The sequence below is a fragment of the Anser cygnoides genome, chromosome Z (genome assembly GCF_040182565.1).
Source record: "Anser cygnoides isolate HZ-2024a breed goose chromosome Z, Taihu_goose_T2T_genome, whole genome shotgun sequence".
In the NCBI taxonomy this organism is placed as follows: Eukaryota; Metazoa; Chordata; class Aves; order Anseriformes; family Anatidae; genus Anser; species Anser cygnoides.
Genome location: NC_089912.1, coordinates 70,302,985 through 70,325,793, shown reverse-complemented (window position 1 = coordinate 70,325,793; position 22,809 = coordinate 70,302,985). Strand labels below are relative to the sequence as shown.

General features: G+C 40.9%; 1 long non-coding RNA gene across 2 annotated transcripts; it reads right to left on the bottom strand.

Annotated features, from left to right (window-relative positions):
• LOC106048241 (uncharacterized) lies at nucleotides 1-20,080 on the bottom strand. 2 transcript variants are annotated; one of them, XR_001214108.3, is made up of 3 exons: nucleotides 18,816-20,080; nucleotides 4,718-4,873; nucleotides 1-344 (listed from the first exon to the last, which is right to left on the bottom strand). It is a non-coding gene; the product is annotated as an uncharacterized lncRNA (long non-coding RNA). The 2 variants fall into 2 exon arrangements; XR_001214107.3 differs by lacking the exon at nucleotides 1-344 and adding an exon at nucleotides 4,115-4,601 and having other exon boundaries at nucleotides 18,816-20,079.
• Nucleotides 20,081-22,809: the final 2,729 nt, after the last annotated feature.

Here is a 22,809-nt window from a genome sequence, read left to right as displayed (position 1 = left end):
TTTGGTATAGCTGTCTTAAATATGGAGATTAAGTAGCTGTTCACCTTGCCCATTCTTTTGGAAGATCCTTCTGCTGTGTGTGGGGTTGCTGAGGGTTGAAGAACAGCACGTGTCAATTGCTACCACAATGGTGCAATGGTGGCAATATTGCACCAACCGAGACTCCCTGATTCCCAGCCATAAGCTAATTCATCAACTGGAGAGAAAGGAGTGATCAGCAAGATTCACTTACCCTCTAGTGGTCCCATATGGCCAGTGCAAAAATCTAACGCAGAGTGGAGACTAACACTGGACTGTTGTGGCCTGAATGAATTCACACCACCTCCATGCCAGACATGCTAGAACTTCAATATGAAATAGAGTCAAATGCAGCCAAGTAGTATACTACAGTTGATATCACTAATGCATTTTTCCCCATCCCTGTAGCAGCAGAGTGCAGGCCACAGTTTGCTTTCACTTGGAGGGGTGTCCAGTACACCTGGAATTGACTGCCCCAGGGGTGGAAACATAGCCCTACCATTTGCCATGGACTGATCCAGACCACACTGGAACAGGGGAAGTCTTGAACACCTGCAGTACATTGATGACATCATTGTGTGGGGTGACACAGCAGAAGTAGTTGAGAAAGGGAAGGGAATAATTCAAATTCTTCAGAAAGTTTGTTTTGCTATTAAAGAGAGTAAGGTCAAAGAAACTGCACAAGAGATCCGGTTCTTGGGAGTAAAATGGCAAGAGGGACATTGCCACATCCCTATGGATATGACCAATAAGATAACAACCATGTCCCTACCAACTAACAAGAGAGAAACAAGTTTTCTCAGGCCTTATGGGGTTCTGGAGAATGCATGTGCCAGGCTTTAGTCAGCTTGTGAGTCCTCTATATTGAGTGACTCAAAAGAGGAATTATTTCAAGTGGGGCCCCAAGCAACAACGGGCCTTTGAACAAATCAAACAGGAAATAGCTCATGAGGTAGTCCTTGGGCCTGTCCGTACTGGACCAGCTGTGCAAAACATGCTTTACACTGCAGCTGGGGAGCATGCAGCCTCTGGCAGAAAACCCCAGGAGAAACTCAAGGTTGACCTCTGGGGTTCTGGAGCCAGGGGTATCAAGTTTACGCTACACTCCAACTGAAAAGGAGATAGTAACAGCATATGAGGGGGTTTGAGACAATTCAGAAATTGTCGGTACTGAAGCACAGCTCCTCCTGGCACCGCAACTACCCGTGTTACACTGGACATTCAAAGGGAGAATCCTCTCTACACAGCAGGCAACCGATGCTATATGGAGTAAGCGTGTAGCGTTAGTTATGCAACAGGCTTGAATAGGGAAACCCAACTGCCCAGGAATCCTTTAAGGGATCATGGGCGGGTCAGAAAGCAAAGTGATATGGTGGAGTTTAGCTCTTTATCAGGGTGAAAACACCATCATCATCTAGCAATCATTTATACACCTTATCAAGCCAGTGTTTTTATTCATGCAAGTACAACTCCTCAGCTGTAATTCACTTTACTGTTTTTACAGTACATTAAATATTTCAAAATAAATAGTTAAAATAGTGCTGAGTTTCTTTTCTTCAAATTTATTTCTAGAAAGGCTGTGTTATGGGTATACGCCCCCAAAGGCTACACTTCTGTTACGGCTGTTATTAGCAGGCAGCTAAACACCACACAGTCATTAGCTCACTCCCCGCCCCAATGGGATGGGGGAGAGAATTGAAAAGTACCAGAACTCATGGGCTGAGATAAGGACAGTTTAATAGGAAACAAACAACAAACAAACAAACAAACAAAAGCAACCACCCAACACCAACAACATCAAAAAGGTAAGAAAAGAAGAGGAAGGAAAGAAAAAACAACCACCACCACCACAACAAAAAGAATACACAAGGCAAGTGATGCAAAATGCAGTTGCTCACCACCAGTGACTGATGCCCAGCCAGTCCCAGAGCAATGGCAAAACAAAACAAAACAAACCAACCAACCAAACAAAAAACAATTAAGACCCCAGAGATATAAGTAATGATAACACGTATTTAAGAAATATGATGAATACAACCCCCACCTCCTACCCCCACCCTTTAAGGCATAAGGAATTAAGTACATAGAAATAAGTACATGATGTTTCTTGATTTGATTTGTCATTCCAATGATTTCACTGGCCAATATACCCTATGCTTAAATTTGTTTGCACAGAAGAAATATATTGTTATTGTTCTGGATAAATTGAAGAATAATTTCTGCAATAGTAAAAAGGCACAAAAAGTCATTTTTAAGGAGACACAGATCTTTCTTTTCTCCTTCCTGGCCCCTGTTATTCATTCTGAGAAAGATGTGACTCCCAGCCTCCAAAAGGAAATCTACTTTGCACAATGCAGAATGTGACAGAAATGCACATGGCAAAATGTTTGCTCCCAAACTTCAGGGACCAAATGAGCCAGCTGATAAATTGCTTTGACAGAGTGAAACCAGTCAGGAAACATGATATGACACGGTGTTTTTCAGGGAGATGTTTAAACTGTTGGACATTTTAACAAAAAATGATGAGGAAGGAAATCCTACAACCCATTTATCAAGACTTGATAACCAGAGTCAAAATACTGTTCCCTTTTTGCTACTCTAATGCTAGTAATGGTGATGAAAAAGATGATGAAATTGCACACTGCAGTTCTATTATAGACCCTCCAGAAAGCCTGTGAAAAGGGTAACTACTTTCACAAGCCACATCCACCTGTCCCTATCCCTGAAGTCAGGGTCCAGACTTTAACAAAATGTTCCCTAATATAGGTAGAAACGAGCAACAGCAAATTTAGCAATGACATCCAAAACCTACCCTACCTAGATTTGTATTTTTTGTAGTATTATTTTTGCATATCACCCAGATAGTGAAGGTCCCAATTTGTAACTGAACCCCTCAAATACCACAGGATTATAAAGACTTAGTGATCATCATCAACACTGGATGGAAGGAATCACAGAAACACAGTCTGAAGACCTAAATGCAGCCTAACACAAGACATGGTGCACTGGTTTTCCTGAAAGACAGTAGATAGAGATTGTTGCTGAGAAGAATAAAGCAGAAGAGATTTTTGGAAGAAAGTATTAACATGTAATTTGAAAACAAAACAAAGCAAAAAAAAAAAAAAGCTGTATGTGGAAGTGTAATTTCCATACAAAGGGTTGGTGAATAATTGAAGATCCACAAGGAGAAAGATATATAGTTATCTTGGTGAAATTAAGGGCAATGGCAAAGCACCGATGTACCTAACTAGGAGCATGCTTAAGGGCTGGTATTTTGTTACCAAAACACTTTTTTTTTTTTTTTTTTTCCCAGGGTTGGGAGAAGGAGTGGGGAGAAGGAGTATGGGGGGGATGTTTTTTTCTTGCCCCTATCACAGACATCCCCAACCATCTCTTTGAAAAAGAGATGTGCTAGTCTATTTAATTTTTCCCATTTCTGGTGTCACAGCTTAAGGTCAAGTACTCTAAAGAAAGTCATTGATTTACCCAAGTTACTAAGCCCCAGGCAACTTTTAAGAGAATGTTTACAAGTCTTGATAAAGTCTCAGATGATCTTAAATTGGCACATCAGCTGAGACAACCAACAGGAAACAAAAAAAACAAAAACAAAAACCTCTTGTACGATTTCCTCAGCTCTCACCACCAATTCTACTCATCACTGTCTATACTGACAGGTAACATTTCAATCATGGAAATTTTATGGTGACTTTCAAAAGACTTCTAGTAAATTCAGTATGCAGAAGAATAATATAAAAGTTTTCTGAACTAAATTATCCTGGAGCATTTCACCCACTCAGCAACCTAAGCTGTCCATCAGTTTTCAGACACTGAAAGAAATTGGGTGGTGGAATTTGCCATCTGTGTTATAATATATGAACTCTCCTTTGCATAAATTTAGTCTCTGAGTTAGGATGAGCACTTATTTGCACGCCATATAGTATTAGGACAAGATAATGAAGATGCCATTACCATATATCACTACAGAGGTATTGTTCTTTATATTACCTTAAGTAATGAATATTCATTAAAAGTTTTAAAAACAAAAATGGTTGAAAAAAGTGTTTTTTCACTTTTTTAGAGTTCATCTATCTAGTGCAACCCAATTCAAAAACATCAGTGACCAAGTACTAGTAGTAGACTATTAAGATTGCCCAAATTAGGAGGTTCAATGATATCAGTGGAAAATAGTTAGGTATCACCACTAACATTTATTTTTAAAAGCAAATGGAGATTTCGGTAGAGACGATGACGACTTCCTTGCTCTCCCTAAGACACGCGAGCGGGAGAGGTGTCTGCGGGCCTTGCAAATCTGTTCTCTGGCCAGAAGATGTCACCTTCCTACTGCCTTTTTCAGCACTTGGTGTTAAGGACGAGCTGCTTTTGTTCCGCTTAACCCAGTAGCTGTCATTACTGAGAGCACATGCCGGGATTACCCCTAAACACGGACTGCAGGCACCTGCATGTGGTGCACAGTCATGCCTCCGACCAGGAAAGCTCACATGACATTCATACGTGAAGTGATGTGAAACTTAGTAGAAATAAACACATTGCTTCTGGCATCCTGTCACTGGACTACAAATTGCCTACAGCATGAAAGGCAATACAATGAATTTCATCAGAGCACAGAGCTGTTCCTCTGTGAGTTTGCTGAGTGGGTGTTTGAGACCACACCATGCTTTAAATGCTGGTAAACACTCACCAAAATTCCAGGGAGACAAGTTCATTTGTTTTCTTCATTTCTTAGGTATTACATGTATTCCTTTTCTTCTCTTTCAGCAAAAGGTGGTTCCCTGGCAATCCTTGCTGTTTCTCCCCAGGTGTGGGTCATCACTGATCTACTCCCTAGTCATGCCTGCTAATATAAGAAGACCATTTATAAGGAGTCCATCATTTTAATTTCTGATACATTTAAGGGATGTCACCATTTTGTGATATGAGAATTACGTAATATCCCTGAATTACTATACCTTTTTTAGATATTTGTTGTTTTTTTGCAAGCGTTCAGAGACTGCTAATACATACATCAGAGACTTCACACACATCACATTAGATAGGACTCCTTTCCGAAAAAATAATTATGTTACTTAAGCACTAAGTTACTTAAGTTTCTGTTTTTTGTTGCTGTTGTAAACTACAGGAGGTACCATTGCTTTTGACAGATAACAGATCACAGGGAAGTGTGTGACTGAAGAATGCAATGTCACTGAGATGCAGTATGTTAAGTATAGTAGTAGGAGTGTACTCCCAGTAGGAGTTCTCTCTCCTAACGCTGCATACTTAACTCAGCGTCCTAGCTAAGATTTCTTATATCTTGCTCACCCTGCACTTCATGAAAAGACAGAGAGATGTTTCCAGTGACAATTGTGATTTAAAATAAAGATTTAAATTCTAAAGTAGCCTTATGTATACACAACAGCCTGACCTGAACAACTTCTCCAAGTCAAGCATCATAGTAAGATGCACACTTCAGGAAGTTAGCCCTGGGATGAACATGGACTACCTCTTCTTCAGTGGCCCTTTTAAACAAGGAAGACCAAAGATGCAAGGCTTGAATCATCAACTTATATCAGTCATAACAGGTATAGATTTCTCTTTTCCTAGCAAGGCTCCACTTGTTCCCACAGCTGTTTTCCAAATTAGGAACAACAATAAAGTTCATTGAGTATGTTTGCTCTTTTCCAAGGTGACAAGGAAAAGGACAAATTTGCTAGCTCATAAAGAAAAAATGAGAGATATCTTAAATATCTTCAGTACTGCTTCATAGAAAAAATACAAGATGTGAAAAAGGAGAACAGCATTGCCTTTACCATGTGGCAAAATAAATATAAGATTATTATTATTATTCCAGAGAAATATGTAATTCCTCAAACTTAGTTTAGGTTATCTCTTTCTAAAGGTACAATATGTCAAATATGATAAATGTTAGCATAAACAAAATTAATTTTGACTCAGAACAGAATATCTTGAGTTGGAAGGGACCTACAAGGGTCATAGAATCATAGAGTCATGCAGGTTGGAAAAGACCTCTAAGATCATCTAGCCCAGTCTATAACCTAGTACTAAAATCCACCATTAAACCATGCTACTAAGTTCTACATCTACAAGTTTCTTGAAAACTTCCAGGGTTTGTGATTCAACCACTTTCCTGGGCAGCCTGCTCCAATGCCACAAAAATCTCTCAGTAAAGAAATTCCTCCTAATATCCAACCTAAACCTTCCCTGGCACAACTTGAGGTCATTTCTCCTTGTTTTATCACTTGGTGCTTGTGAGAAGAGCCTGATCCCCACCTCACTAAAGCCTCCTTTAAGATAACTATACAGTGCCATAAGGTCTCCCCTGAGCCTCCTTTTCTCTAGGCTCTAAACTCCAGCTCCCTCAGCCACTCCCCATAAGACTTGTTCTCCAGACCCCTCACCAGCTTCGTTGCCCTTCTCTGGACACATTTCAGGGCCTCAATATCTTTCTTGTACTGAGGGGCCCAAAACTGAACACAATACTCAAGGTGCGGCCTCACCAGAGCCAAGTACGGGGGACAATCACTTCCCTAGTGCTGCTGGCCACATTATTTCTGATCCAAGCCAGGATGCCGTTAGCCTTCTTGGCCACCTGAGCACACTGCTGGCTCATATTCAGCCAGCTATTGACCAATACCCCCAGGTCCCTTTCTGCCAGGCAGCTTTCCTGCCACTCCTCCCCCAGCCTGTAGCATCGCGTGGGGTTGTTGTGCCCCAAGTGCAGATCATTGAGTACAACTCCTGACTCCGCACAGAACCACTCCAAAATCAGACCATGTATCTGAAAGCAGTCCAAATTCTTCTTGAACTACAGCAGCTTGCTGCTGTGAACACTGTCCCGGAGAGCCTCTTCCAGTGCCTGACCACCCTCTCTCTCATTGAAGAACCTTTTCCTAACATCCAATCTACAGCACACAGGGAGACTGTAAAATAAGAAAGACATATAACCCTGAGAAACTCTCAAGAACTTCTTCCTTTCAAGGACAGCTAGCAGCTCCAAAGAGCTGCTGGAGGCTGGCTGCTTCACTGCAGGCTGCAAGCTTATTGGGATGTAGACTGAGTTACTGCATGCACAGTGCCTGGCATAATGGCATAGTTTGCTGACAACTAGTGTAACATCATTATACCAATGTATATCATGTGAAATCATTAACTTTTCTACTGTATTCTTTACGTTGTGGCATTTGAAGTAAATTTTGATGATCTTAAACTTTATTCATGTTTTTCTATAGTCTGCCTTATCTTTAGTTCTAAAATGTGTTGTGGTTTTTCTTCCGTTGTTTTAATTTAGCTTTATGAGTTTTCTTAGCACTACCTCGAGAGAAACAAAATTCTTTTCCTGTCTGAAGAAACACAACATCAAGTTTAAGTTTATGAAAGAAAAAATGAAGACACAATGTGGTGTGGTTTTAGACATAGCTTTTGACTTGGTTTGGGCAGAGTATCCTGGCTATAGGTCAAAATACACTATTTTCTGGCAAAGAATCCAAAGTCTCAGCTTTTTTTTTTTTTCCCCCCACCCCCCCTTTTTTTTTTCCATTATAAAATCTCCTAAGGAATCTAAACAAAATGAAAAAAAACCACATTGTGGCCCTTCTTTAATATAAAGAAAACACTTCTTCATGATTAATATTGGTAGAAAGTAGAAAATTAAGAAAGGAAGTTAAAATGCCTACAGAATCTGTGCTTTATAAAAGAAATGCATAATATTAGTGTGAATATTATAGGACCATATTTCATTCTCAGGTATGGAATATATTCATATTTTGCTTCCTTTAATTTCAGTAAATATGGTTTTGGTCCTCTAAGGTCTTATCTAGCTAAATGTGTTGTTTATAGAACAAGCTTCCTTAACTCTTGTTGGTATCCCAAATATAATCAGACATTACTGCCTTTTTGTCATATCTACACTGGAATTTTATTTTTTACTGATTATTAGGTCGGGCTGAGGTTAATGAGAACACAGTGCTCACGGAATGTGACCTTGCCAAGCTGTTTTGTCCCCAGCAGCTCACAGAAAACAGTCCATTCTAGTTTGCAGCAAGTCATTAATTTTAGCTGACAGACCTGAAGGCAGCATAGACATTAGCGTGCAGCCTGCAAGCCACCTCTCTCTGCTGACTTAACCAATGAAATCACTCTTATTTCTACTGTCTTCTCCAATTTACCAGCAGTTCTGAAAAACTTCTCTACCTCCCCAGAGCTGCCTTTTCAAAAATGACTTGAATCTTACACCAGGATATTTGTGAGGGGCTCCCCATCCTAATATGTAGGAATGGTAACTAATATTTTATATGATGATATGATGCATCAGCAATTAAAGTGGGAAGCATCAAATTGATTATAATTTATGGAAGAGAAGTTGAAATTACTCATAGGCTTCAGTTTTTTTTTTTTTTTTTGGTACAATTCCATTGTTTCTTCATGTGGAACCAGAAATTGGACAATGATTAAAAGACTTTCAGCATTGTTCTGTAATATACATTTCTCTCACTTATTAGCATTGATGACTTCTCTTCCCTCCACAAGGTATCACATTATTTGCTCAAAAGCTTAAATAAAATTACAATATTAATATGCATGAAACTTACTTTGGATAGCACTGACATCTGCAAAGAATAGCATACATTGATTAAGCTGTATGATTGATAGCTCTCTCAATCCAAACAGAAATGAATTTGGAAAGGACAAACAGGTTGGGAGCTGAAATATCAAGAAAATGACATTACTATTTGACTGCAGAACTGAAGTAGCAAGATCAGCTGAGAAGTAATAACTTCATAAAAAAAAAAAGGTTCAGAGTGAAACTTTCTAAGTTTACAAATCAGAATGTCTGTCTGTTTTTAAGATATGTGTATTTCCATTTTGCAATCATCTTTTCCAGTCTGTCAAAACTGGAATTTTGTCTACATAGAAAGTTTATATCATTTTAATGTATATAGGGCAGTAAAAACTTATTTGTCTTCTTCCAGGCCAGGAAGAAGAATTAGTTTGCAGGCAATGTCATTTTCTGAAGCCTATCCTAATTTCCAATTTCTAATTTTCCAAAGCCTATCCTATTTCCTCTATCCTAATTTCCTTCTGCCTGAATTCAACAAATTACGTTAGTCTACATGGATGTAAGAGTTCATCTCACTGATCATTCCTTTAGTTTTGCATTTTGAAAACATCAGCAAGTTTCCAAGTACCACTGTCTTCAAGATTTCCTCGCAGAAAGCTTTAGTATACCCTACAGGGCACAGTGGTTCTTTACTTAGTATGATGATTTTTCTCTATAATTTTCTTGAAGCATGTAATTCCTTTCCAGAACTGTACAGAAAACCATTGTGTTTTTCCAGGAGCTCCAGTTCTGCTGGAGAACATCAGTGCCAGCATCGCAGCACTCAGTGCTGCAGATACTAAGCTCTTCTGTAGGTCTAAGCTTCCAGGTAGGCTCAAACCACTGACTCTTGTAACACAGCCACCAGAACCAGTGACACCTAGAAATACCATTGCGTATTTGAGACATGATGCAAGTGTAAGTTAAGCAGCTCTGGAGAAGCCTGATCCAGCTCATTAGCCTGTGGTGTCTCTGTCCCTGACCACTGTGGCTAAACAGAAGACTTGGCAAAGTAGAGAGAAAAGAGGATTTCTGTCTGCTTCTCTGCACAGGAAGATGCAGACAAAGAGGGTAGAAACAAGTCTAAGGAGTCTCCATACATTCATCAACATATATTCTAGTCCTCTAAGAAGGAATGAAGTTCTTAACCTTTACCTTCAGAGAAAAAAAAAAAAAAGAGAAGAAAAAAAGAAAAAAAAATATGCTTTTAAACTTCATCAGTAATACACAGCTTTGCTTCTTAGGGAGCTCCAAACATATATACTGTCTCATTCTTGATGTGAATATCAGTTTTTGGAGTGCCTGGATATTTGCAGTACATGCTTCTGTTAAGCTCCAAGGACTAAGCCCACAATATTGTAACACAGGGTGTCATTGTTTTGGAAATAGTTTTGTTTTGAGAAGGGTTAACCTAGAGCCAGCTTGTAAATAAGAAAATGGGAAGACAGCCTAAAAGTCTGGGCTCACAGAGCACCATAGTTTGTAACACAAATACATAAAATTTTAAAATAAAACGTAGTCTTTACTTCATCTTTAACTTATCCTTTTTTAGCTTCTATTTTTGTGCAGGTTTTATAAAGTACATAGTATATTAGTACAGTAGTACACGCATATAAACAACAACCAATAACAAATTATATTGGGCAGGTGTTCTGAAACATTTTTTGCTGATGGAGTGCATGATCAAAAAGGTTTGGGGACCCCTTCCCTATGGAGTCAGAGAGTTGACAAATAGCAGGAGAACAGCCCATGTTGGGGTAAGCACCCCTTTTGACAATAGCTAGCTAGAAGTTCAGTCAGCTGCACTGTTAAGTCAGTCCTCAGTCCTGATAGTCATTCACCACTTCCTCTTTTAATGAGTGAGACTAAGAGAATGAAAAATAAAGCAACATCTGTGTCCTTGACTTTTTAAACAACAGACTTCTCAGTGCAGTAATCTCTATCAGATGAACTTGAGAGGCACGTGAGAATTGAAGTCTTTTAAACTGTTCTAGCATAAATTGCCAGAAGAGGTACACCAAAGACTTTAGTAGTATATTTATGTAAGAAAGTTTTAAAATGCACCCTTAAATGCACCTTTAAAATAATCTGTTTTGATTTGTTTAAGCATCCAAACATTGGACTGAAAGGGTCTGTTTGGAGAGTAACATTATTTCCTTTCCAGCCTGGACAACTACATTCAGCATGCCATGGTTAGACACATGGTTAGATACAGGATCAGATGTCTAATTTAAAATAGATAATGAAAGAATAGTTAACCTTGTTAGCCTCCTGAGTTATATTTAATATCTGTATTAGAGGAACCAACATGCAAATAGCAGTTTAAGAAGACAAATGTGAAAATACACTTAATGGCTTCACAATATTTTGTGAATGTCATTTTACATCTTAGCAACACAGCTGAAATTGAATTTTAGGCAAAAAAAAAAAAGTAAAAAGAAAAAGATGAAAAAAGACTCACACACATACTATCTAGGAAAACCTAAGAAATAATACATTACGTGTGTAGAAAGAAAAGGGATTCTTCAGTATATCCAGAAATCAGCACCTGTATTTGGATTTGTACAAGTTTTAATTCTTGCTAGACTTACAAATAAGTTAAAATGCACCCTATTAAATTTAAAATCTTGGAAGAAAAAATCACAAACAGTAGTCAGTATTTTCCAGATGAAACTTTCTAGTGGGGAAATTTTTCATTATAAGAAAGAACAATGGTTTACTGCAGTAATTCCAAAGGGCAGTTTCATTTCAAAGATATTACTGTCAGCTTCCATGCTTCACAGGCAAATGACCCAGCAGAGAGAGGAGCACATATTGCTAAAGGGATTTTTCAGCTAAAAGACCTCAAATTAACTGTGCTGCCAGCTTCTACATAAGCTAGACAAGTATGCCTTTACAAGTCAGTTGACCAAAACAATTATGCTCAGTCCTTAGAAGGAAGTCTTTGTCCTAGATGTACCTGATCAAGGACTATGATGCTAATCTGAGTTTTCATGTTTTCCTGGTTTTGGCAAAAGCTTACAGAAAATAAAGCCAGAAGAAACAAAGATTCTGCCAAACTAAAATCATGATAGTGCTGGTCAAAAGGCCTGCATATATCAGAGGTCCATCTAATGTATTATCCATGCTCTGATAGCTGTCCATAATGTATGCTTATGGAACTAAATCAGAACAGAATGAGCATGCACTACTTTTTCCAAATGCTCTCATTATCTTCAAAAACATGCAGGTCTGGTGCTTACTGACCAAGTGCTATAACTCTACATTAAGAGCTTGCAAAGGATTTCTCCCTTGTTCACAAGCTTTTTGAACCAACTCCAACTTTCAGTATGCACAGCAGCTTGTGGCAGTAAATTTCCCTAGTTTAAATGAACATTATGCAAAAGGCCACCCGCTTTGGTTTGTTCTCAGCTTGTCCACAATAGCTTGATTTAATGTTCCCTAGCCTGTGCATTGGAAAAGAAAATGTACAATCATTCCCTGTTGATTTCACAAACTTCCACCTTACTCTCTCTGCAGGCTGGAGAGTCTTAGATCTACTTAGTTGTTCCTGGTATGTCCATTCCTGGCTTTCTAACAGCAGAAATAAAGTGCTTACACTAGGGTTCTTCAGCCCAGAAGTGACTGTTAGAGGGATCTTCTGGAGACCTGTATGTGAGACCTGAACTATGAAAGGCATGAAAGCAGCAAACACAAAACAATTATTTGTTGTCTTTTCCAGTATCAAAATTAGGGGCACCAAGTACCCTATGAAGTCAAATTTTCAAACTTCTTGATGCAGTAGATGCTAAAAGCTTATGCAGGATCTGTAAGAGCTGAACAAATTACAGTTCAAGTAAAATGCATCAGGATACTACATCTGAATCAGACAAAACTTTAGTAATGAAACATTGGCAGCATTTCTTGGGGAAGTGCTGCCCAATCTTTGTCCTTTTGCTTCTTTTCTCCTTTGATCTGTGAGGATCTTTGGTCAGATTTACAACTTTCTCAGAGTGAAGAAGGTTTTAAAGCACAAAACTATACATTTTGTATTTTCTCTGATTCTTTGTCTGTCTGGTTGTCTCAAACTGTGATGATCTTTTGAGAAAGAAATACCTTTTGATAATCAGCATTTACACAATTTTGGACTCTTCAAGGCCTAAAATTGTTATGAATGACTCATATGAGTTTGATATACAGTGATGTACCTTGACTACTTTTCCCTTGCTTTCCTAAACTGAAATATGTTAAACCAAGTCAGGAACTGAGTAGAAATATCAATAACTATATCAGTAGCAATAAAGTGCATGACCTAATGCACTTCATAGATTTCTTGATCATTTGTGGGAATGGTGGGCAAAACAAAAGTAAGTAAGTTGAAAAACTAAAAAACATAGGTTAATTTTAAAATTCTTTTTCCTTATAGTTCTGCAACAAGGGCAGTTGTTTAGACAGTCATATATGTCTGTATCTCTTTTATAACTACTTTGAGACTTGAGCTCAAAACCAGAAATAACTGCTTCAAGGACCTATTTAAATATGAGCTGTACAAACTGAATCATATTTTCATATGACATATTAATAATATTTTAATCTATTATTAACAAATATTAACATTCAATATGTTATTTATATAGCTATATGAATTAATACATTGAATTATTAAGTTATTATGAATATTATTTTACCTTCCTTTTCTTTTCTATTAAACTGTCTTTATCTCAACCTGTGAGATTTTAATTTTTTTTTTTTTCCTGATTCTCTCCCCCATCCCAGTGTTGAGTGGGGGAGTGAGTGAATAACTTTGTGGTGCTCAGCTGCCTGCTGGGTTAAACCAGAACAGCCTTTTTGGCCCCAGATACGGGGCAGACACTATTGAGGTAACAACACATCTGATCAGGGCATGTTAAAACAAATTTGTTATAAGCACTAATTTAACTTAATAGTTGCTGGTCACAATGTTGATTTTTTTTTTCTCTCTTGGTTGTGCTTGTTCTCAGAGTTGTATTGTATAACATGTTAGTTACTGTATGTGTTCTCTGTCACGCTGCTTATCATCTCTGCTGGCTGCTTTCAGGTTATCATTCGCTGTACTGTGTAACATCAGCTTATGATAAAATAAAATTACAGGTTGTGAGATTAATCTGGTATTTGTACTCATTGCCATCATCTCTATACTTCAGTAAATATCTCTCAGAAACCATTAATCATTATACCTTTTACCTTTTCTCCTCAGGGAGCCAATCTGTGGACGGAGACAGGGTGGACACTTTCCCCCACTTCTTCACCCTCCCTTTCTCCTCACCGCCTCCTTCTCCTCCCAGCTAGTTACAATAGCTCTTTAAAACTTTGAATATCCTTGGGATGTTCAAAACAGCATGTTCTTATTGTTATGTCTCCTGAGTGTGTTTCAGGTTTTGTTTAAGATTAAACAACTATTTAAAAATACCACCCAGAGATCTGTCCTGAGGCAGGATATAGAAGCACAGAATGGTTTGGTTTGTAAGGGACCTTAAACATCACCAGACCAGGTTGCCCAAAGCCCCATCCAGCCTGGCCTTGAACACTTCTAGGGATGGGGCATCCACGGCTTCTCTGGACAACTTGTTCCAGTGCCTCACCACCCTCAGAATAAAGAATTTCTTCCTTATATCTAATTGAAACCTACTCTCTTCCAGTTTAAAGCCATTACTTCTTCTCCTATCACTGCACTCCCTGACAAAGAGTCCCTCCCTGGCTTTCCTATAGGCCCCCTTTAGGTACTGGGAGGCCACTGTAAGGTCTCCCTGGAGCCTTCTCTTCTCCAAACTGAACAGCCCCAACTCCCTCAGCCTGTCTTCGCAGAAGAGGTGCTCCAGCCCTCTGACCATCCTCATGGCCCTCCTTTGGACTCACTCTAATAGGTCCACGTCCTTCTTGCCCTTCTCTGGGGCCTCCCCCTGGGGGGCCCCAGAGCTGGGTGCAGGACTCCAGGTAGGGCGTCCTGCTGGTCATGCTGCTTTTGATGCAGTCCAGGATACGGTTGGCTTTCTGGGCTGCAAGCACACATTGCCAGCTCATGTTGTCAAGCATCGAGCTTCTCATCAACCAATATTAGTTATGAGTGTATAAATGGAGGAAATCCCTATGTCATAAGCACTTAGTTACAGGCTATAGAAGCTTAAAGCTTTCTTAAGAAATAGAAAAGCAGAAGAAAAAATGTTTTTTTTGGACTTGATGTTAATTACCATTGTGTTAGACTGGTATGAATTGGTTGTACTGTAAACATTTCCACCACCTTCTGAATCCACATATGGAAGCCAATGGTGACAGAAGCTCCTTGAGAATCTGTGCTATCATCAGAGAATATCTCATTTAACTGTGATCTAATATTAAAGAGTCACTCATTCATCAGCACAGATTCTCACAGACTTTCTAGACATCTCCAAGGCATCTTTGTTTTGGTTTTGGTTCTGTTTTAAGTACCTATGCTCAGACAACTTAAAGTAAAAGATGCAAATAAATTCCCAAGTTCTCAAAAAACCTACCTGCTTTTTCAGCCTGCTCCTTATACCCTTTCCAAATTTTATGTACCTTTGATTCTCATAGTTCTGACATTTTGATCATATCTATACAACCTCTGTTTAAAGTACTCGGTACTGGGGCCTATCTTGTTTAATATCTTTATTGATGACCTAGATGAGGGGATTGAGTGTACCCTCAGTAAAACTGAAGACAACACCAAGTTGGGAGGTACTGTCGATCTGCTGGAGGGTAGAGTGGCCCATCAGAGGGATCTGGATAAGCTGGACTGCTGGGCTGAGGCAAATGGGATGAGGTTTAACAAGGCCAAGTGCCAGGTCCTGCACTTTGGCCACAATAACCCCATGCAGTGCTATAGGCCTGGGGCAGAGTGGCCGGAAAACTGTGCAGAGGAAGGGGACCTGGGAGTGTTCATTGATGCCTGGCTGAACATGAGCCAGCAGTGGCCAAGAAGGCCAATGGCATCCTGGCCTGTATTAGAAACAGTGTGGCCAGCAGGAGCAGGGAGGTGATCATCCCCCTGTACTCTGCTCTGCTGAGGCCACACCTCGAGTACTGTGTTCAGCTTTGGGCCCCTCAGTACAAGAAGGACATCAAGGCCCTGGAGGGTGTCCAGAGAAGGGCTACAAAGCTGGTGAAGGGCCTGGAACACAAGTCCTGTGAGCAGTGGCTGAGGGAGCTGGGATTGTTTAGTCTGGAGAAGAGGAGGCTCATGGGAGACCTCACTGAACTCCAAAATTTTCTGTAGGGAGGCTGTGACGAGGAGGCAGTTGGCCTCTTCTCCCAGATAACTAATGATAGGACTTGAGGAAATGACAACAAGTTGCTTCTGGGGAGATTTAGATTAGATATCAGGAAAAACTTTTTCTCTCAAAGAATGGTCAGGCGCTGGAACAGCCTGCCCAGGGAGGTGGTGGATTCACCGTCCCTCGCAGTGTTCAAGAAGCACCTGGACAAGGTGCTACGAGATATGATTTAGTAGCTCAGTAGGTAGTATTGCTGACAGGAGGATGGTTGGACTAGATGACCTTGTAGGTCCTTTCCAACCTTGTGTTTCTATGATTCTATGATGATTCTATGATTCTAAAATATTGTTAACCTTGAGATAATGCAATTAATAGCCCAAGTAAAAGCATTGCTGTTAATTAAACTATAATCACATACAAATAATTAGAAAATTAATATTTCTCTCCAATGTAAATTTATAGCCTTTTTTAGTTGTAACAATTACATAAAAAGTCAAGAAATCATAGATACAGGAAACTTAGAAATAAAGACAGAAAGAAAACTAAGGAAACACCACTGGGCGTATTAAAAACTCATCTGAATAAGACCCTGAGTATGTTTATAGCAAGTCTTGGAATCGTAGAATCATAGAATGGTTTGGTTTGGAAGGGATCTTAAAGACCACCCAGTTCCAGCCCCCCTGCTATGGGCAAGGACACCTCCCACCAGACCAGGTTGCTCAAATCCCCATGCGATCTGGCCTAGAACACTTTCAGGGATGGGGCATCCACATCTTCCCTGGGCAACCTGTACCAGTGCCTCACCACCCTCAGAGTGAAGAATTTCCTCTTAATCTCTAATCTAAATCTCCCCTCTTTTAGTTTAAAGCCATTGTAAGTAAGAATTACATTGGCAGTAAGTCTTGTTTTAAGCAGGGGTTACAGTAAGTGATTGCAAAAGAACCCTTCCTATCTCAGTTATCCTATCACTATAATCTAAAGATACTATAACTGTCTATGCAGAACCCATTAAAAATGTTAAGACCTGAAGGGCATTCTAGTCCAAATTTTACAAAAAGACATTATTAAGGAGACTACTGAGTCTTGAAATAACCCCTCAAAGAGTTCAACAATCTCTGTGCAAGATACCTGCCTGGGGCCCTGGGGAACAGCAAGCTGTACAGGAGTCACCCTGGAGCTGGACACAGTGAAGATCAGCAACATCTGGCATTGTAGGAACAGGGGCACAGTGAGATGGAGGGAGGTGATGATCCTCCTCAACTCAGCACATCTTAGACCTAGAAGCTGCATTCTCTGGTTTGGGCTCTGTAGTCCAAAAGGCATGTGGTCAAAATGGAGTGAACCCAGCAGAAGCCCACCAGGATGTCCAGGGGCTGAAGCACCTGCCCTGGGAGGGGAGCCTGAGGGATGAGGCTGCTTCTGCCTGGAGAATGGGAAGTTTTGCTGATACCACTACCTATGACCTGCATGTTGAGAAGATGGAGCCAGGCTCTTCACAGCAGCGAATGATGATAATATAAAAGACAGCTGGCATACACAGACACAAGACAAGTTCACGCTGGATATAAAAGGAAAAAATTTCAGAACAGGAACAGTCCAGAGTGGAGCATATTGTCCACAGAGACTATGCAGCTTCCTTGGAGGTTTTTGACACCAGGCTGGAGAAGGCCTTGAGCCCAACCTCACTGATGCTGCTTTAAGCAGGTAAGTTGCACAGTTAAGTTCTTGATGGTTTTTCCAACCTGAATCTTCCTATGAGCCTATGATTTTCCTTCTCTTTGCACTCTGTTTCCTCCCAGACCTAGTTGTATGCAGCCCATTCACCCCTGCCATTGGGCCTTCCCTAAGCCATCTCAGGATGAGCTTTGCACACTTCCACAAGCCCCTGAACAACATCCCCTCATAATGTTCACAAACATCCTTGCATCCCACAAGGACTCCCTTCAGCCTTCAACCATTTTTGTGGCTGACACATCCCAGCTCTGATGAAAGGGATCTGGGTTCAGACTGGAAAGAAGGCTCAGGCTGGATCTCAATGTATATAAATATCTGAAGGGAGGCTGTAGAGAATACTGAGCCAGGCTCTTTCAAGTGGTGCCCAGGCAAGAGGTAATGCACATAAAGTGAAAAACAGGAGGTTCCTCCCGAACATCAGGAAACACTTCTTTACAGAAGGGGGGACTTAGCACTGCATAGGCTGCCTAAAGAGGTTGCAGAGTCCCCCCTATCCCTGGACATCTTTAAAAGCTGTCTGGACATCGTCCTGGGCATTGTCTAGGGCAGGTTGTCCCTGCTTCAAGTTGGGCTGGTAGGGCAAAGGGGGACAAGAGGGTCTTCAGAGGCCCCTTTCAACCTCAACCATACTGCGATCTCTGGGGCTTTCCCACTGGTGGCAAGGTGCGAGATATCCTCTGACAGACCTTGGAGGAGCCAAGCCTGAGGAGTCACTGAGGCACTGAGCGCTTTGCTGGCACTGAGGAGGTCACCAGGATTTCCCTGCCTGCATAGGTCCAGTGCCCACTGCCAGGCCCTTGTGCCCAGGGACACCAGCCTCCTGTCACAGGACCTGATCAGCCTGAGGCTAAACCACCCCCTGCAAGGCCACACAAAGATGGCAAACATCCCATGAAGCAGGCTTTCTGCCCCCCGTCTCCAGGGCATTTGCTTTCCTCACCCAGTGGTCCTGATGTCCCCTGTCATGTCACTGTGGGGTGGCTGTGACTTCCCATGGCCTCACTGCTCTGCAGCCGCAGGGTCCCAGCACCCACTCTGCAGAGGGGGCAGAGTCTGCAACTCCTCCCAGCACAGGGAGAGCCAAGCCGACAGGCAGGGTGAAGGTCAGTCCATGGAGCTGGCTGGCCTGAGGGCTGCTGGTGCTTTTCAGCCCTCAAGGAGACCCTTTGGAAGGCCCTCACCTCCCATCTCCCTCTGCTTACTTGAGCTTTCTTTGCTTTTCACTTCCTAGCACATGGAAAACTCAGGCACTTTGCACATCTTTCTTGCAGGACACGACCTCGGGTGTTGAGGAGACACTGGAGGGAAGTGGCTCTGCTGTGATGGCCACTGGGAGCAGGGCACAACAGGCAGAGCCATCAGAGGCATGAGAACCCCACTGTTGCCCCATCTGTCTGTGTGACATCAACAACGCAGCCTGTGTGCCCTCGTGCTTGCATTGCTTCTGCTTCAGCTGCATCCAGAAGTGGGCTACCAGGACAGCTTTGTGCCCACTCTGCAGGCTGCCTTTTGACCGTGTCCTGCACACGGTGAGAGCCGATGATGACTATCAGGAGTACGTAGTCAGATCATCCACCTATCGGTGTTGGAACAGGGTCAGGAGAGGCCCCAGAACAGAAACCCGTGGCTGCGCAGGTGGTCCAGTAACTATGAGCCCCCAGCTGAGAGTCATCCCATGGGCAGTGGCCAAGTGTCAAGGGGTCACAGAGCTCAAGTGCCCTCAAGCGCCAGCTCCCGTGAGGCTCCTGCACCCAGTGCTCCTGTGGAGCGAACCCCACCAAACACAGGGGAGCGCCTGGTCAGCTGTGGGTATGGAGCGTACATCCTCATCGGCACGCTGCTGCAGCCTCCTCTACATGTCCAGCTCTCCTTTCAGAGAGCCCAGTAAACATCCCAATGCTTTTCATGTGGTGGTTTCTTCAAAACCAAAGAACAGCCCGTTGCAGGGAATTCTGTCCAACATGTAGGAAATCAAGAGGGGAGAATTTCTTGGAATGTGTGGTGATTTTAGTTAGTGTAAATGCTGCAAAAGATCACACTTCACTCCCACCCTCCCAGCCTCCCCTTTCCAAGCACCGGGGCAGGGACGTCCAAACCCTCAGAGCAGCAGCCAGGCTGCAGATCCTGAGAAGCACACAGGAAATACGGATGACCCCTGTCACTCCATACCCCAATGTCCCCTGTTGTACTCCAGCCACACCAGTCGGAGCCACTCCATGACACTTCTCTACAACACCAGTTCCAGCTCCTCCAGCCCAGGACTCTGTGGCTGTGGCTGGGAGGCAGGAGGGGGTTGATCGTATCCTCAAGGGACAGGTGGTCACAAAAAGCACTCCAGGAGAATGAGGCCCTTTTGCTCATCTGCACGGCTTGGCTTGATGCCTGTCAGGGAGGCAAAGCTTCAAAACCTGAGCACCCCAGGATTTCAGCAGCAATGCAACAAAATGCTGCTATTCAAGCAAATCACTTAAGGGGGGCAGGGGGAGGAACAGGTCTTTTGCAGAGAGAGACAGAACAGAAGAGGAGTGGGACGAGATCTTTATGTTAATGAAGCACTTTAAATTGTTGGGATAGTTACAGAAGGAAGATCCCATTTATGTCATTATATTACATTTGTATTACATAGTTTTGGGGAATATGCTGCCCTTTCATAATGTATGATGATGGTCTTCATAACCATGATAGTTTAAGTTTGTCATGCATCAATCCTCTAGAAACAGCAAATAATTAATGCTCACTATTTACATACACTATAGAAAATATTTTGTCCTATTATACATACTGTGATAGAAAAACTGAGAAGAAAATGTTTGTTTTCCTGGTATTATCAGTTATGTTAATATAATATTTAATATTTCACAGATTTTTAATGGTTACATGTAAAACACAGTGAGCATATGCTGTTTCAAATAAATAGATTCATTCTAGAAAAAGCTTACTTATGTACATATCCAGATAAATAGGCTCTTTAAGTTTGACATCTGTGATGCTTGACACTACAAGAAAACATTTATAAATTTCCATAGCATGTATAATAGTTAACATAATTAATGCTAAAAATGTAGGAAGAAATTCTAGTGTGTACTAGTAATTTATTACCATATATTTGTCAAAACAGCTTTAAAAATGTTTTGTAAAATTTCTATCTTTTGCCAGAAGGTAAGATACTGTCTTTCACGATTACCCATGCATTAGGTATTTATCTTTTAAGGAATAAAAAGGGTTTAAAAAGCAGGGAGTGTAGGTGAGACAACAGCTTTGTATGCCACAGCTGCCTGTGTTCTATTGACAACTGTCCACACCAACTGAAATTACTCCAATTTACTGCTTTTGAAGAACAGGCATTGGATCCCTAGTAGTTTAATAGCTCCAGGCAATACATTTTTAATTGCAACAATAACAGAACATAAACTCAGCTTATTTTCCTTTCCTACAAACACCACTGTTGTAGGTTCTTATATATATATATATATAAACATATATATACATACATAAGGATATATATATACCTTTTAGACAAAGAAACTTTAGACAAAGAACTGTTTTTAATCTTTCTTGTAGTTAACTGGGACAGACAAGAAAAGTCAGGCAAGAATCAATCAGCTTCCCTCTGCTTTCTTTTGATACATACCAACAGAACAGATAAGTGAAAAGAATGTTCCCACGGGTATATTCACATCCAACAGCTGTATCAAAGCTCAGATGTTAAAAAAATATGCATAATAACTATTATCTGCAAGCCTAATTTCTGCTGACCTTTTTCCACAGAACACACCACCACTCCCACACAACACTCTCCTGCTCTTCCTGACAACAACTGCAAAGCTTCTGTTCCTAAATAAGCCTGTGGCAAATGAATACCAGGAGGATCAACTATGAATACCACTAAAATGCAAAAATGTAATGGCAAAACACAATATTCAACACATGGATTTGCCTCATCAACATCACATCTATGCTACAACTTCAGAAATTATTATTTCCATAAAATCATTGTCTCTCACTTTGGATACTATGAAGTTGTTTGGGAAAAACTTCTGCATCTCATTTTCAAAGTGTCCAGCTGAGCATAAGATTTATTTATTTTTTTAAAGAATCCAAAACTGAAAATATCATTTTTGAAAATCCTGTTTATTTCACCTCTGTCTTTTGTAATAAGATAGGCTAGGGTAACTGATTACTCTTACACAATGTAAATCACCCTTACTCTGTATGAACAGACAGTTTTCTTACTCTGTATGAATAGACAGTCTCCTATATAGAAAGATAAGACTGACCAAATTGTCTACATAGGAGGTTCATCTCTGGGAGGCAACAGTTTTGTTCCGACACAGTATTCTGATGGTATTTTTTTCCTGAAAGCAAGAAAAATGATTAATATTACTTCTGAACATTTTAGACTGTGAAGAGTCAGACTTTTTAGTGTCACTAATAAACACCAGCCTTGGGCAAAAGGGAGTTGAGCAGCTTTCTCCTGTTTATCTCTTACACAAACTATGTGGACAGAGGTTTACAGGCTTGGTATCAGAGGTTGCCGAGGGAGGGATTCTTGTCTTGACAGGACGGCCCTGCTTTGGCAGCAGAACTGAATCTTGAAGGCCATGGTGCCCGAGTGAAAAATTTTGCTTCATTAGGTGTATAATGAATACTAAAGTTAACGCCCCAGAATATGATAATGAGCTTAATGAAGTACTTGCTAAACATACACGACTATTGTACTTAACTCTCCACCCATAGACGTCACCCCAGGGAGGGAACAGATAAGGTTAGGATATAAACGACTGTTAGAAGTTTGTGTAAGGAAAAAAAAAAAAAGAGTTAATGTTAGGGAAAAAAAAAAGTTAGAGTGAGGAAAAAAGAAGAGTGGGGGAGAGAAAGAAGAAATTTGGAAATCTAGAAGAAGCAGATGACGGGCTGTGCTCCACCAGGACAGGGATGCCTTCTTGGTAAGCTCTGCGTCTTCACCCTTTGGTGAGGAATACCCGGGACAGCGTTTTGCTAGCACTATTATCATATATTAACTCTACTGCAGTAAGTGTATTTATCAATGACAATACTACATCTGTTACCTTATTGAATACATTCAACTCAGTGAAAGCCTTTAGCAGGGCTCTGAAACTGGCATATGTTTGACTGATAAATCCGTTTTAACGTGGTGCTAAAATTGGCATAGTTGGCAGGATTGCCATGGATAAA